Raw genomic sequence first — 13,205 nt, 5'->3', positions numbered from 1 at the left:
ATTTTTATTTAAATTAATTCTATTTCTCTGTTAAATTTTGTTTTTTTTATTCTGTTTTTTATTTTTATAATTTTCGTTGTTGCAATATTCATGTAATGTGTCTAACGCACATTTCTTGGAATTCCTCAAATATTCCACTCAAACATTTTGTTTTATTTCTCTGTACTAAATATTTTGCACATTGACCGTTTGCTTTGCAAATTTGTTGGCATGGATGTAGCATTTTATTTAATGTCATTTCACTTGGCCATCTGCTGTCAGGCTCATCTACGCGAACGTCCGTCAACGTGGCGTTTAACAACAAGAAGCGTAAAGTCAACTTGTAAAACAAAATAAGATGAAAATCAAAAATATACAAAAAATAAAAATAAAACAAATAAATAAATGACAAAAAATAGAAAGTAGTATATAAAAAAAATACAAAAATTATAATAAAATTTAAAAAAAGTTACCAAATAAAACAAAAAATCAAATAAGTGTAAAATTAAAAACAAAAAATAATAATAATAAATCCAAAAATCACCGTAATAGCTAACAAGCAAATGTAAAACAATTTGCTGCCAAACGTCACCATTCAGCAAATGTCAGCGCAGCCATCAAAGCGGCAAAGTAACGCTGACAGTTGCGCTCATATTGCCTATGGCCGAAGACATTTCGTAGGCACTCATTCATCAATTTACTGACTCACGCGAGCACTACACTCACGCAGCCACTTAAAGCAGCTTTGTAGTTTTTTATGTGTGTGTCGGTGTCAGTATGTTTTGTTTCAACATTCCGTCAGTTAGCTTGAGGTGTTTTTCCTTTTTTAGCTGGTTTTAGTTGACAGTTTGTTGTTTTAGACTTCTGCGCCACACGATCCTCCTACCATTTGTTTTTATTAGTTTATTTGTCTTGTTTGTTTTTTTATCATTTTCATAGACATTGTTTGCATAAAAGTAGCGTGTAAATAAACAATAAACTAAGTTTGTGTAAACATAGCATTTTTCAAATTGAAATTGAAGATTTTTTCAACAACGAATCTCCACAACAACAGCTCCTGACAGTTGCAGTAGTATATTTTTAGGCGTTTTAACAAATTTTAAAAGTTTTAAGCTACAGGAAAGATATCGTATACAGGTCAATTACAAAAATCACGCTACACTTGATAAAAAGACAACATTACTGTATCTGAGAAAATGTTGTGCCTAATATTCTTAACCTCAAAAAATTTCACTGAAAGTTCAAAACCTCAAAACTGTTCCATATAGAGTCATAGTCAAGAACTCAATCATTTAGGGTTTGTTTCTGTACTGCTTTTCAAAGAAGACGCCACAGATGCTATATAAGTGGATAATCCGTGTATTTTTTTTTTGTTGGCAACTGCAACTGAAAGCTATTCTAATCCGATGTAGAAATCCGTACACTCAATTTAAAATAAAATATTCCAAAAAAAGGTTACTCAGGAGATGCTAGCGAAAGCTTTGAATGAGAAGCTGAAATGAAAGCTCAAAAGCTCTGTAAAAAAGCTCTATGAAGCTTAAGTAGTGAGAAAACATTTTAATGAAAGCTCCAATTCTCAGAAAAAGTTCAGTGATTTCTAATTAAGGCTCACAGACAACATTATATTGTAAAAAAATCTGATAAAATTTAAAAGAAATATATATGAAAAAAATTACTCTTCAGACGCAAGCAGAAGCTTCTAATGTAAAAGTGATTTCAAAGAAGCTGAAGTGAAAGCTCAAAAGCTTTGTAAAAAAACCCTTTGAAGCTTTAGAAGTTAGAAAGCATTTCGGTGAAAGCTGAATTCTCATAAAAAGCTCAGCAGTTTCTAATAAACGCTCACAGAGAAAATTATAGTGTGAAAAAGGTGAAATGTTTTCAAAAAAGTTTCCTAAATTGAGCCAGCACGCATGAAAGTTCACAAAAGTCTCTAAAATATCGTACAAAGTTTGGTATTATGAAAAATTCATGTAAAAGCTCAAATACTCTAATAAAAAGCACAAAGTTTACAATATTCGCTTTTTACTATAGATCTAAATTCTGTCTGATTTTCTTGCTCATATTTAGTAGCAGTCTTCGGTAGTTTTTTGAGACCCATTAAAAGAAAAATATTTCGTTTTCTACTTCAAAAATTAGTGAACTCTACTATAACTACACCTTAATGACTTTAAGTTTACTTTTTCCTTCTAAAAACTTTCAAATAATTAAACCTCCATATTTATGGAAATTTGTTAGCCTAGGTTTGCAGACCAACTTTATAATTTGGGTCGATATATTACATGTAGTTCTCAAACCTTTTGCTGTAATTTTTTGCCTTAGGAACTAGGCAATCTAATAATATCTAATTTTCTCGTAGTACTTCATTCAATCCATCGTTAATTTTAATTCACTTCTGACAATATTTGATATAAGTATAGGAGTATAACACTTTTTATAAAAGTATAACAGTTTTAAAAAAGTTAAAAAAGCGATTTCGATATTATTTTTACGCAAATATTTATTACCACGTTTTGTATAACAGTTATTTTGTCAGTATAACAGTTTATAAGCATTTATCGACAAATGTTCTAATATAAAATTGGGTTCATATAAAGCATTTATATTATAAAATACTGTGTTTCAAGGTCTATATAACAGTTTTTATAACGCTTTTGTGATGTGATACAAATGTTTAGACAGATAGGTGAAAGTCACTAATATTCATATCTTTGAGAATCCATAGACTTTAGCATATTAAAATTAACATACTAGTTGTCGCCAATACTACAGGGCTCTACTCTGGTATAAAAGTAAATTTTTATTCCTAACAAAACCAGCAAATATCTGCGCCAAAACCCCATAAAGCGTATTCCTAACGATCTGAGAGTATTAGCTTCTTAAAAATTCATGCTTTCGTTAAACAATTTTTATAATTGACTTACTCACCTTCTTATCTACGCCGAAACGCGTTGCTGCTTCTTCTTGTCGTTTTCTATTTAATTTTGTTCACTTCACCACACTTGTTTCGAGGTTTGCTACACGTTTTATTTTTATCATTAACCTTAGACTCCACTTTAAAATACTTTATTAACACCTTGCGTTGTTAATTCTGCGTATTCTTCATTACTTTTTATTGCAATTATATTAAATTGGTTGTTGTTGCTGTGGTTGTCATCATCAGCTGTCGATTCAGCCGTAGGCGCTGCAAATTACCGACCAAACAACAACAATTGGAGACTTTGAGGCGGCGTTACCAACGCACACGTGCAAAGTACGCAAACGACTCTAAGTAAACTTAATTTTTTAGTATATTTTTTTTTAAAGAATTTTTAATTTATTTAATTATAAATAATTATTTTTAATTTTTAGTATTTTTTTAATGCAAATTTTTAAATCATGTAAAATATTTGTGAACTTTAGCTAATTTCCACTGTTAATACTTTCATGTGATTTCCAATATTTACAGGTTTTCCACAACTTTTACTTTTAATTATATCATTCTTTGGTGGGATTTTTAATATTTTTGTTTGCTTATCAGCCACTTATTTATTACTCACTTATTCACTTGCCGCCGCTACTATTTTGCACTTCAATTAGCTGCACTTTTATTAATTCAATTGCTTGCGTGTCTCCGTCTTGTTGCCGTAGTGTGATGTAAAGCTGCAAATATTATGGTAAACTGTATTAGTAATAAAAATAGTAATTGGCATACAACTTTAAATACATATCAAAAGCGTAATGCGCGTATATAGTCAGCCACGCGGTTGCTGAATCTTGATAAATTTTCCGCGTTCGATGACGAAAAGCTGAATGTTTAGCGACCACAAGTATTTGGTCAAGACAGTGGTGGCGATGTTTGAAGGGGACAAACTTTTAATTAAAAAACTGTTAATAATTGCATTTTTATGCAAATTAAATGCATTTAATTAGAATTCTCTACGATATATTTGGTATAACAGTTTGTATAACAGTTATGAAATTTTATTTTAACATGCTTTTTAATTATATATAACATAAAAACACATTTTATGCAAATTTAAAGCATTTTAACAAGGTTAATTAAGTTAATATGTGGGTTTTATAACAGTTATAAAACGTATAATTTTGATTTTTTTTGCTTTATGTAACATAAAGTAATTTTTATATTAATTATCTGTATAAAAGGTCATGTCTAGACACAAAAACAGCGGTATAACAGTTTAGAAAAAAGTCTTGATTACTACAGGAAATTTAGTTTTTTCATAAAATGAGTTGTGAAATAATTTTTTAATGATACGCAGATGTTCAAAGAAGTTTCTCATAACGATTTCTTAACTTTTCTATCAATATAACAGGTCTATATATAATTTTACATTAATTAGTTCATTTCAATAGCATTAGCTCTATTATAGAGTTTTATAAATACAGGAAACAACACTTTTATAAGAGTTTATAACAGTGTTTTATAGTGCTCTAAAGTTATATTTTTGTTATTTTGTTAGCCCTTTATGCTCAAACGTAATCTAGAAGCATTAAAAAACATTTAAGTAAGTTTTTTCATAACGCTTTCATAATACTCTTATATTGGTTTCGAAATAATGGATGCTATTAGATATTTTTTACCAATGTCAGTTTTTAATACCAATGCATTATTTACAGCTTATGCAAAAAAAAAAAAAAATAAAACAGTATTACAGTTTTTATAACAGCATAACACTTTTTATAGCAGTATAACAATTTTATATCAGTTCATAATCGTGTCTAAGACTTTTTTCATCTTTTTTGCCGTTTTATACAAAACTTGACGAAGCTTGCACCTTCAAAGAAAAAAATGTCTATTTTTCTCCAAACAATTTTTGATTGAAATCGTGATTATTTTAACAGCAAATTCTTTACTGTCCCTTCCATATACGTCTTCTATTAAATTTTCTATCATTTCTCGACCCTAAACTATGTTTCCTCTGCCCGCACGCCACTGCACATAACAGTCATTTCGTAGACGTAATTGTTTGGTTTGTTGTTGTTGCTTTAAATTGCTTGTTTTATTACGCTGCGCTACTCTCGCTCATATCGCTATCGCCTTTGAAGTTGTTACACTTTTTTCAGTTTTATCACGAACATACAAACATACATATGTACGTATGTAGTATATATTATATATTACATATTATATATTATATATTATATAGAGTAATATGTATATTGAAATTTGTTGTTGTTGACACTTTCGGCTGCTTGCAAAAAGCAAACTCTTTCGTATATGCATATACATGCATACATATAAAACTTTTTTTGCTAAATAAATTAAAATTTCTTGTTTCACTACACCGCCTCTGTTTTTGTTGTTGTTTTTTTTTTTGCTATTGAAATTTTGCTCCACTTAATCTCATTACACACAGACATTGTTTGCTGTCGTTTGGTGATTTTACTTACTAATGTTGTTTTTGTTTGTTATATTTTTGGTGTTGTTGTTCATATTATTTTTGCTGTTGTTGCTATCACTTTAACTAGTTGTTGTTGCTATTATTCTTGCACAACTAAGTTATCTTGGCGTGTTTTCCCTAAGCAATATAGAAACTCTCAGTATTTTTAACAGCGAGAAAATATTTTCTTGTTTGATTACTTCGGAAGTAATGTAAATATTGCGGGTTTTAATTATAAAGTTAAGGAAATTTTTTTGTTTGTTCTTATGTGAGCGCATAGTGTTAGAAAGAATTGTAAATCTGTTGAAAAGAAATCCAAACCCTCTTTCGTTAAACAAAAGTTGATCAGGTATTAATGCTTAAATTTTTTGAATGAAATTATTTTTTTGCCAGAACAACCTTTCCCAATCGTTCAATTTTATTATGAAAAGTCACGTTCTCTAAAGAATGTGTTTCGCGCGCTTCGCTCAACTTATGGTCAACATAATCGACTGGGCGTTCTATTCGCCACACCATCAACCATCTTGAGACCTAGAAGGATAATTTTCGACCGTTCAGAACGCAGTGAAGAAAACATAACAGCCGTAGCTGAGAGTGTACACGGAGAGCGTCGAGATTCGATTCGTTGCCTTTCGCAGCAACTTGGATTGACTTGTGGAACGACTGTACGCATTTTACGTCCAAATCTTAAATTGAAAGCGTACAAAATCAGCAATGTGCAAGAACTGAAGCCACTCGACCTTTCCAAGCTACTTCGCATCGATCTATGAAAAGTTGAAAAGTTCCCAGAAGATCCGACGTTTTCGTTTTTGTTCAACGATGAGGCCCACTTCTGGTCCAATGGGTATATAAATAAGTATGTTTGGTGTGATTTGACGTTCAGTTGAATCATCGGTCCATATTTCTTCAAAAATTATGCCGGTGAAAACGCAAGTCAATGGCGATCGTTATCACACCATGAGCGCAGCCAACATTTGAAAGTCAAAAAAAAAAAAAACAGATGCCATAGAATGATCTTTTGAAAGCTAATAAACATTTCCCACTAAATTTTAATTTTCTTTGTTTTTCTTTAAGAACAAAATTGGGGAACCTCGAATGGAAAAGTTTATATGTAATTGTAATTCTTTTTTTTATTTTCTATTTAATCTTTTATAATTTTTTACAATAAAAAATATTTATTTAAAACTAATTCGTGCTTATTCTTCTTCTTCGTAACCTAAATTATACTTATTACAAAAAAAATATTTTTCCGCCAAAAAGTCCCCGAAATACTACCTTTTGAACGAAAGTACACAATTCAGTCAGCAACAAGCACAACCGCAAGCCAAGCAAAGAGCATAATACTTAAAAAAAAGCACACACACACAAAATCTTCGCATCTGCTTTGCATACACAAAGGCAAAATGAGTACTAAGAATTTATAAACACAAATAAATATTAAACAAATAAATAATTAAGTAAGAACAATTTATGCATGCAAGCTATTCGCTGGCAATTACTCAGCGCACGCGCCTCCTGCCCCCCCTGTAATGATAATGCGCGCATTTCGGCACACACAGTGCACCGGCCGCGGCGCAAGGCCTACGCTCCCACCTGCAACGTGCCGCTGCCTAAACAGACACGATTCGCCTTGCCTTGCATTGCTTTGCCAGCTATCAATCAAATTGAGTTAGCGTTGCTCCAAATTACTGTGTGCGCCTAGCCTCACCATGCGCTCTCTCGCGCTCGCGCGCTTGCTTTATCGGTGTTTGTGCATATCTTTGCTCGTTATCGCTTTTTCCAGGCCCCCCTCGCTCCTACACTCTACGCAGCGCGTGCTCTATATATCTATATTGCTTCGTACTCTACGCTCTGCTGATCGCGGCTCTCTGTATACATTTCAGCACAAGAAAAATATTTAAATTGAAAAGTATTCAGAGAAGAAAAAACACGTATAGAAAAGCGAAACTGCGCGCAAATTGTTTATTGTCGTCTAAGCGGTGTAGAAAAAATGTGCGCCGATCACCAATTGCACGATCTTTGCACAGAGCGCGGCCCGATACATATAAATATATACACGTTCGGCGTTCACTGATCGTTAAAGTAATGCAATAAAATGCAAAAATTTGGTTATTTATCATGTAGCGACGGCAATCGATCAGTGCTGATCATACACTGCTTTGATCACTCCAGTTCATATGTTGATTCTGAGTAGAGATCGCTGAACTATTATACATAAATATGCATTTTTTATTTGTGGGTGGTTTAGTGATCTCTACAGGAAGGAGTGTTGATATTTATATAAATGTAGTTTATGTAAAAAGTTGAAAGGCACGGGAGACTGTTTGAATACAGATTTATGACAATAGTGTGAATTAAGTTGTATACAAAAGATCGTATGTATTTATAGAACACTGCTCGCCCATAGAAATTAGATGGAACTAGAAAGTAAATAATGAAAGTGTCAATACTAATTATAGGCACAAATGAGTCGCTAAGCAAGTTGAAGCTTGATAATAGATATTAAATTTACAAACCGCCTTACAGCCTGGCAACTAAAATTTTTGTGGGTAAACTCATATAACTTACAATAATTAAAAATTTTTAAGTTGCACTGTTTTTTAATTCCGGTGGCCAAAAAAGTTTTAAATTGTCGGTATAACATTTGTAAGACGCTATAAATGTGTATTCCGGATGATAAAAAAGTTTTAAACAATTTCTATAACAGTTTAATTTTATGTTTAACAGTTCGTATAACAGTTTTTTCATACCATTTTGCTAACAATTTACACATTAAATAATATTAAAAATATGTATCTAAGCAATTTGGGTCTTATTATTAAAACGTATAAATAACTTTAAGGCTTATCAATTTGGATATTTGTGGACAAAGCTAATGCAATTTACATAGAAGAAATTTAAAGTAAACACGCTCATCGTTCTTATAAGACACTATAAGTATATATTCTGGATGCTACTAAACAATGTGTGTATAATAGTTTGTATAACAGCCATAAAAAATTTCGCGAGCGTATAACAGTTTGTATAACAGTTTACTATTCAGTACAGTTTTTTCAATATTCTTTAAAATAATTTGTACATTTCTTTGTTTATTTGTAATATTTCTATATTTCCAATACTATTATCGGGCATATAACAGTTGGCGTAACTGTAAATGCTTCACATAATTTGAAAGAAATGCACACATGCATTTATAGCTTTAAATACAAATCATAAAACAACCTTGCAGCTAGTTCGTAAAGAAGCAATATTAGTAGTATAACACTTTAATATAAAGCTACTCGATTTTACAGCTAAAATTACTAATTTTTTAAAAGTTCCAAAGACTTGCAGAAAGTGACGTTTTTCTTTTTTATACCAAAATTTTTAGTTATTAACTTATTACGAAAACTGTTATACACATTATTTATTGAAGAATATGCTTTCTTAACTATTTTACCTTAGTTTAAAAATTACATAATTCTTCCTGTCCAAAATGTTATTTCCTCGCTCGCACCATACATACATATATGTATATGTACATATGTACATACACACTCAAAGCACTACATCCAAAGCACAGTTAGGCAATCAATATGCCATTTTGTACGCCCGCTGGGCAGCTCAGCCATATTTGCAGCTTCTCAGCTCCAATGTTCTCTCTGTAACAGCCGCTGTTCGCCATCAATTTGTTGTTGTTTACTGTAGTCTCCAACGAAATTACTGCCACACGCACACATCTTCACATAGAAACAGCTGCATATTTGAATTTTCATACAATGTGAGACGAACTTTGGCTATCAATTGATTTGTGTGCATTTCCTGTGAACCCATACAGTTAAAGGGCACGCTTGTACATGTGTGTGTGTAAGCCAAAATCTGATCTGATCTGATTGACTATGTGGGTTTCTTTGTCTCTGTTTTTGGTTTTGAAATTGTTTAGGAGGGATTTAATTTAATATTTGTGCAGAAATAAGTTTTTTCCAAAAACTTTATTTATTTAATTTTTTTTAGACTTTTGGGTTACTTATTTTCGAATAATTGAAAAAAGAATTTCAATGAAATTAGTTTGAAAGACTTTTTTATAATATAGGAAGGGGGTTGAGGGGAATATATTTTCAGTAAATTGCAATTTTTTTAGTTTTTGAGGAAAAAGTATTGTTTGCGAAAAATTTTAATGAATTTGTATTAGGTTTTTGGTTGAAAATAATCTTTTATTCTTATTATTATTTTTCTAAAATTGTATTAAAGGATTTTTTATAAAAATTGCATTTATAGATTTTCTTAGGTTTTTTAAATTTTGCACAAAACTTAATAATTTCGTAAAATTGCAGAGAAATGTTTATTTTAGTGAAGATTTTTTTTAAATTCTTTAAGGAAAAAAATTTTGAAAATTTTTCGAATTTTTTTTTTTTTTTAAATAATTTCATTCATTCATTTTTCTCGATAAAATTGTGAAAATTTCAAAAAAAAATTTCGATAATGTGCTTTCTATCAAAAAAAATTTTTCCTAATTGTGTATAAAATACTCCCATGTTAAGAAGATAAATGTTTTCGATAAAATTTCAGAAAAACACTACTTTTATTTTTGAAAAAAGAAATTGAAAATTTTCTTAAATTGCGTATAAACAAATCCCATGTAATATTACAATCATGTGCAGGCGCATCCGAAATTTTATTCTGGTTATTATTTTCTCTCAAAAATTCAAAAATAAATATTTGAAAAATTCTACGTACATTCATATGTAGTACAAAAGACACATATGTATACAAATGTAAATAAATACACACATCCATGTGTATATGTATACACTATCCTCATTCAACTATGTATCTGCCATGCAATAAAATTTTCGGCAACTTTTCGTTTCAGTCATGAAAATCAAAATGCAGTCAGTAAAAGCAAACACAAAAACAAAAAACAAAAAAATAAAAATAAGAAAAATTTATTGTAATGGATAAATAAATATTGGTATAGCATGTAGCAACACTGCATGGATCATTTGCCTAAAGCAATATACAATTTACACTTTACTTGCTGTAATAGGGGCGGCAGGAAGTTTGTAAATGTTGGAAAAATAGTGACAGATGGCGATCAGCATGCATTTTCAATAGCGAAATCGAAAATTGGTGGGCAATTGCAATTCACAAACGATTGGCTTTTATGGAGGTGGGAATAAAATTTTAGTGTTATATAAATAAATATATAGGCTTGTAAACAGTTGCGATGACTAAAATGTGTATATGTGTAAACTAGTAAAAAATATTCCTATTCCTATTATACATACATACATACATACATACATATGTACATAGTAGGTAAGTGTGATACAGGTCATTATGTGCGAAGAAAAATAACTTTTATCTCAGAAATTTATATCAGTTCATGAAATATCTGTGTTTTCGTCATAAATAGTGTTTAAATAACTGTTGTAGAGTGTTATAAAAACTGTTATAAACTGTTATAATCAATTTAAAAGTGATAATAGTATGTAAATGAACTCATTTCTCCTATAAACTAAAAATTTGGAAAAAAATATTTTTTGAAAGTGTTATACAAACTATTATAAAATGTTATAAACAGCTGAAAAGTTATAACAATAAATTAATTAATTCACTTCATTTATAAACTGAAAAGCTTGACACAAAAACATTGTTGCCAAGTGTTAAACTGTTATAAAATAAGTAAAAAATTGAGATGATGTTGCAAAAACTGTCATACAAATTTTACAAATTCTGATGTTATGTTATAAATGCCTGTAAACTGTTATTCGTAAGCAAATAAAGTTAACTCACTTAAAAGTTAAAAATACTGTTCAAGAGTGTTATACTATATCTGTCCTAACGTTTAACAAACAATTAAAAAAATTCACATTTGGTTTCAAAAGGTTTTCATTCATTACTCTGTTCCAATCATTACAGTTTGAAATATTTTAAGCTTTTAAATATTTTTTAATAAACTCATAACAGTTACATAACAGTTTTATTTCTACCTATGTGTATTTATATAAGCTTTTTAAAAGCTTTTCATTAAAATGTTGCAATTACTTATGTATTATATTATTGTATAACAGTTTGAAATCACGAATATATATATTTTTTATTAAAAATTATAAAATTTGTAGAAAATAAAGGATTCGCTCACAACCAAATATAATTTACTAAAGCGTAATTTTGTACTTTGGATAACAGTTTGGCAGCATAATAAAATAAATTTTTGCTATGAAAATTAATACCTACTTTTGTAGAAATTAAAGATACTCCGGGGAAGCTAAATATATTGTTGTTTTAAAAATTCGTTTAAGACTTATGTAGTATAACAGTTAGCTGTATGAAATTTTTATTAAAGGTGTTTGGTTTAATGCAGTAGTTGAAAATTTATTGGAAATTTGCACACATTTCACCAAATTTGCTCATTTCCCAACTTTTATATAATTTAAACCACCTTTCCAATTTCAACGCCTACATGTATGCTAACATTATATCAATATTCAATTCACTACACTCGTGTATACTATATATTCAACGTATAATTCACTGCAACAAATCTTAGTGAGCATAAAAGTAATCCGGCCCATTGAAACAATCCTTGAAACAACGCCTAAAAGTATGCAAGCACCAACAGCTGTTAGCATGAAAATCGAGAAAATAGCACACAAAAAAAAGCAAAGAAAAACAATTTAAACGAGGCGTTGAATGCGCTGCAAAAATGCTTTCGCTATTTCGCCGTTACAAAGCGCTTGCAAGCACGCCTACAAGTATGCTTGACTTAGCAAGGATTTTGAGTGTACTTTTTTGCTTTTAAACCGAAACTGCGGATGGCGAGGCGTGAGTTTTAGAGTTTTGTCTATCTTTTTTAGCTTTGTGCGGTTTTAGAAATTTTGAAAGCATTCAGTAAGACTTCTAATTAAAAAAGCTTTGAGGAAAAAACTGGAAAATCAATGATGGCGGTTTATGGGTTTACATAAAAAGTTTTCAGTTTTGAGAAAGTTGCTTCTATCTGAATATTTTTATAAATATTGCATTCGAGAATATATAAAACTATATGCAGAAAAAAACTTTATAAGAAACATATTTTATTAATTCTTCGAACACCATTTGGATATTCTCCGAACTTCATAAAAATAATACCAAAAATTACTTTTGAGGTTTTTTGAACTTAAAAAAAAAAAAAACAAAAAAAAAGCTAAAATTGTTAGGACATTTTTTTTAGGGTATTTCCAAGGAAATTTCGGGAAAATTAATAGTTCCAAAAAAAAAACCTAATGTATATATAAAATTGCTTCCGATCCTCTGGAGGACGTTTACATGGGTCTGCGGGTTTCAAAAAATAAATTTTTATAGTCTTATTAAATCCTAAAACACCTCTAGAATATTGTCCCAAGTTTCCAAGTTGTTCCGGGTAATAGTTTCGGAGATACAGCTTTGAGAACTTGTACATCCGTTGCTAGCTAGGCTAAGTGCGGCGTCTTTTTTCTCAAAACTGTGGTTTTGAAGTCGCTAAAAATACAATTTTCAGTTTTGTTGTTCCTTCTTCCAAGTTCTAAGCTAAGGTTCGTATATTTTTCACTTTAGATGATCCTTTTAGCAGCAAAATTCTAATAAAATATTTAAGTTTTTATTGAGAAAAAATTGTTGCAAAAAGTCTGCTTTACTTTAATATACCTTTTTATTATTTCAATATTGCTTTTCAATTATTATTTAAAATTTTTAACATTTTTTATAACCTACTTATATACAATTTTAATTCTTTTGATGATTTCTTTTTTCAATTTTTCCAATAATATTTTTACTTCTAAATATTTTTTTCTTTATTGGCGATATGTATTTTTCTAAAACACACCAACGTTTGGTTTATTATTAGTA

The 13,205-nt window shown here is 30.0% G+C and overlaps 1 protein-coding gene across 1 annotated transcript in view; it reads right to left on the bottom strand.

The window, feature by feature from the left end:
• The window catches only part of LOC108974634 (1-phosphatidylinositol 4,5-bisphosphate phosphodiesterase), a gene marked incomplete in the record, with an annotated part of 132,751 nt that overhangs the window by 118,357 nt on the left and 1,189 nt on the right, over positions 1-13,205 (bottom strand). The window contains 2 exon segments of the mRNA XM_018942593.1: positions 2,905-3,160; positions 3,516-3,618.

Source organism: Bactrocera latifrons, unplaced genomic scaffold, assembly GCF_001853355.1.
Source record: "Bactrocera latifrons isolate USDA-ARS-PBARC rearing strain unplaced genomic scaffold, ASM185335v1 scaffold_57, whole genome shotgun sequence".
Taxonomy (NCBI): Eukaryota; Metazoa; Arthropoda; class Insecta; order Diptera; family Tephritidae; genus Bactrocera; species Bactrocera latifrons.
The sequence above is the reverse complement of the archived record's forward strand: the minus strand, read 5'-3'. Positions and strand labels throughout refer to the sequence as shown.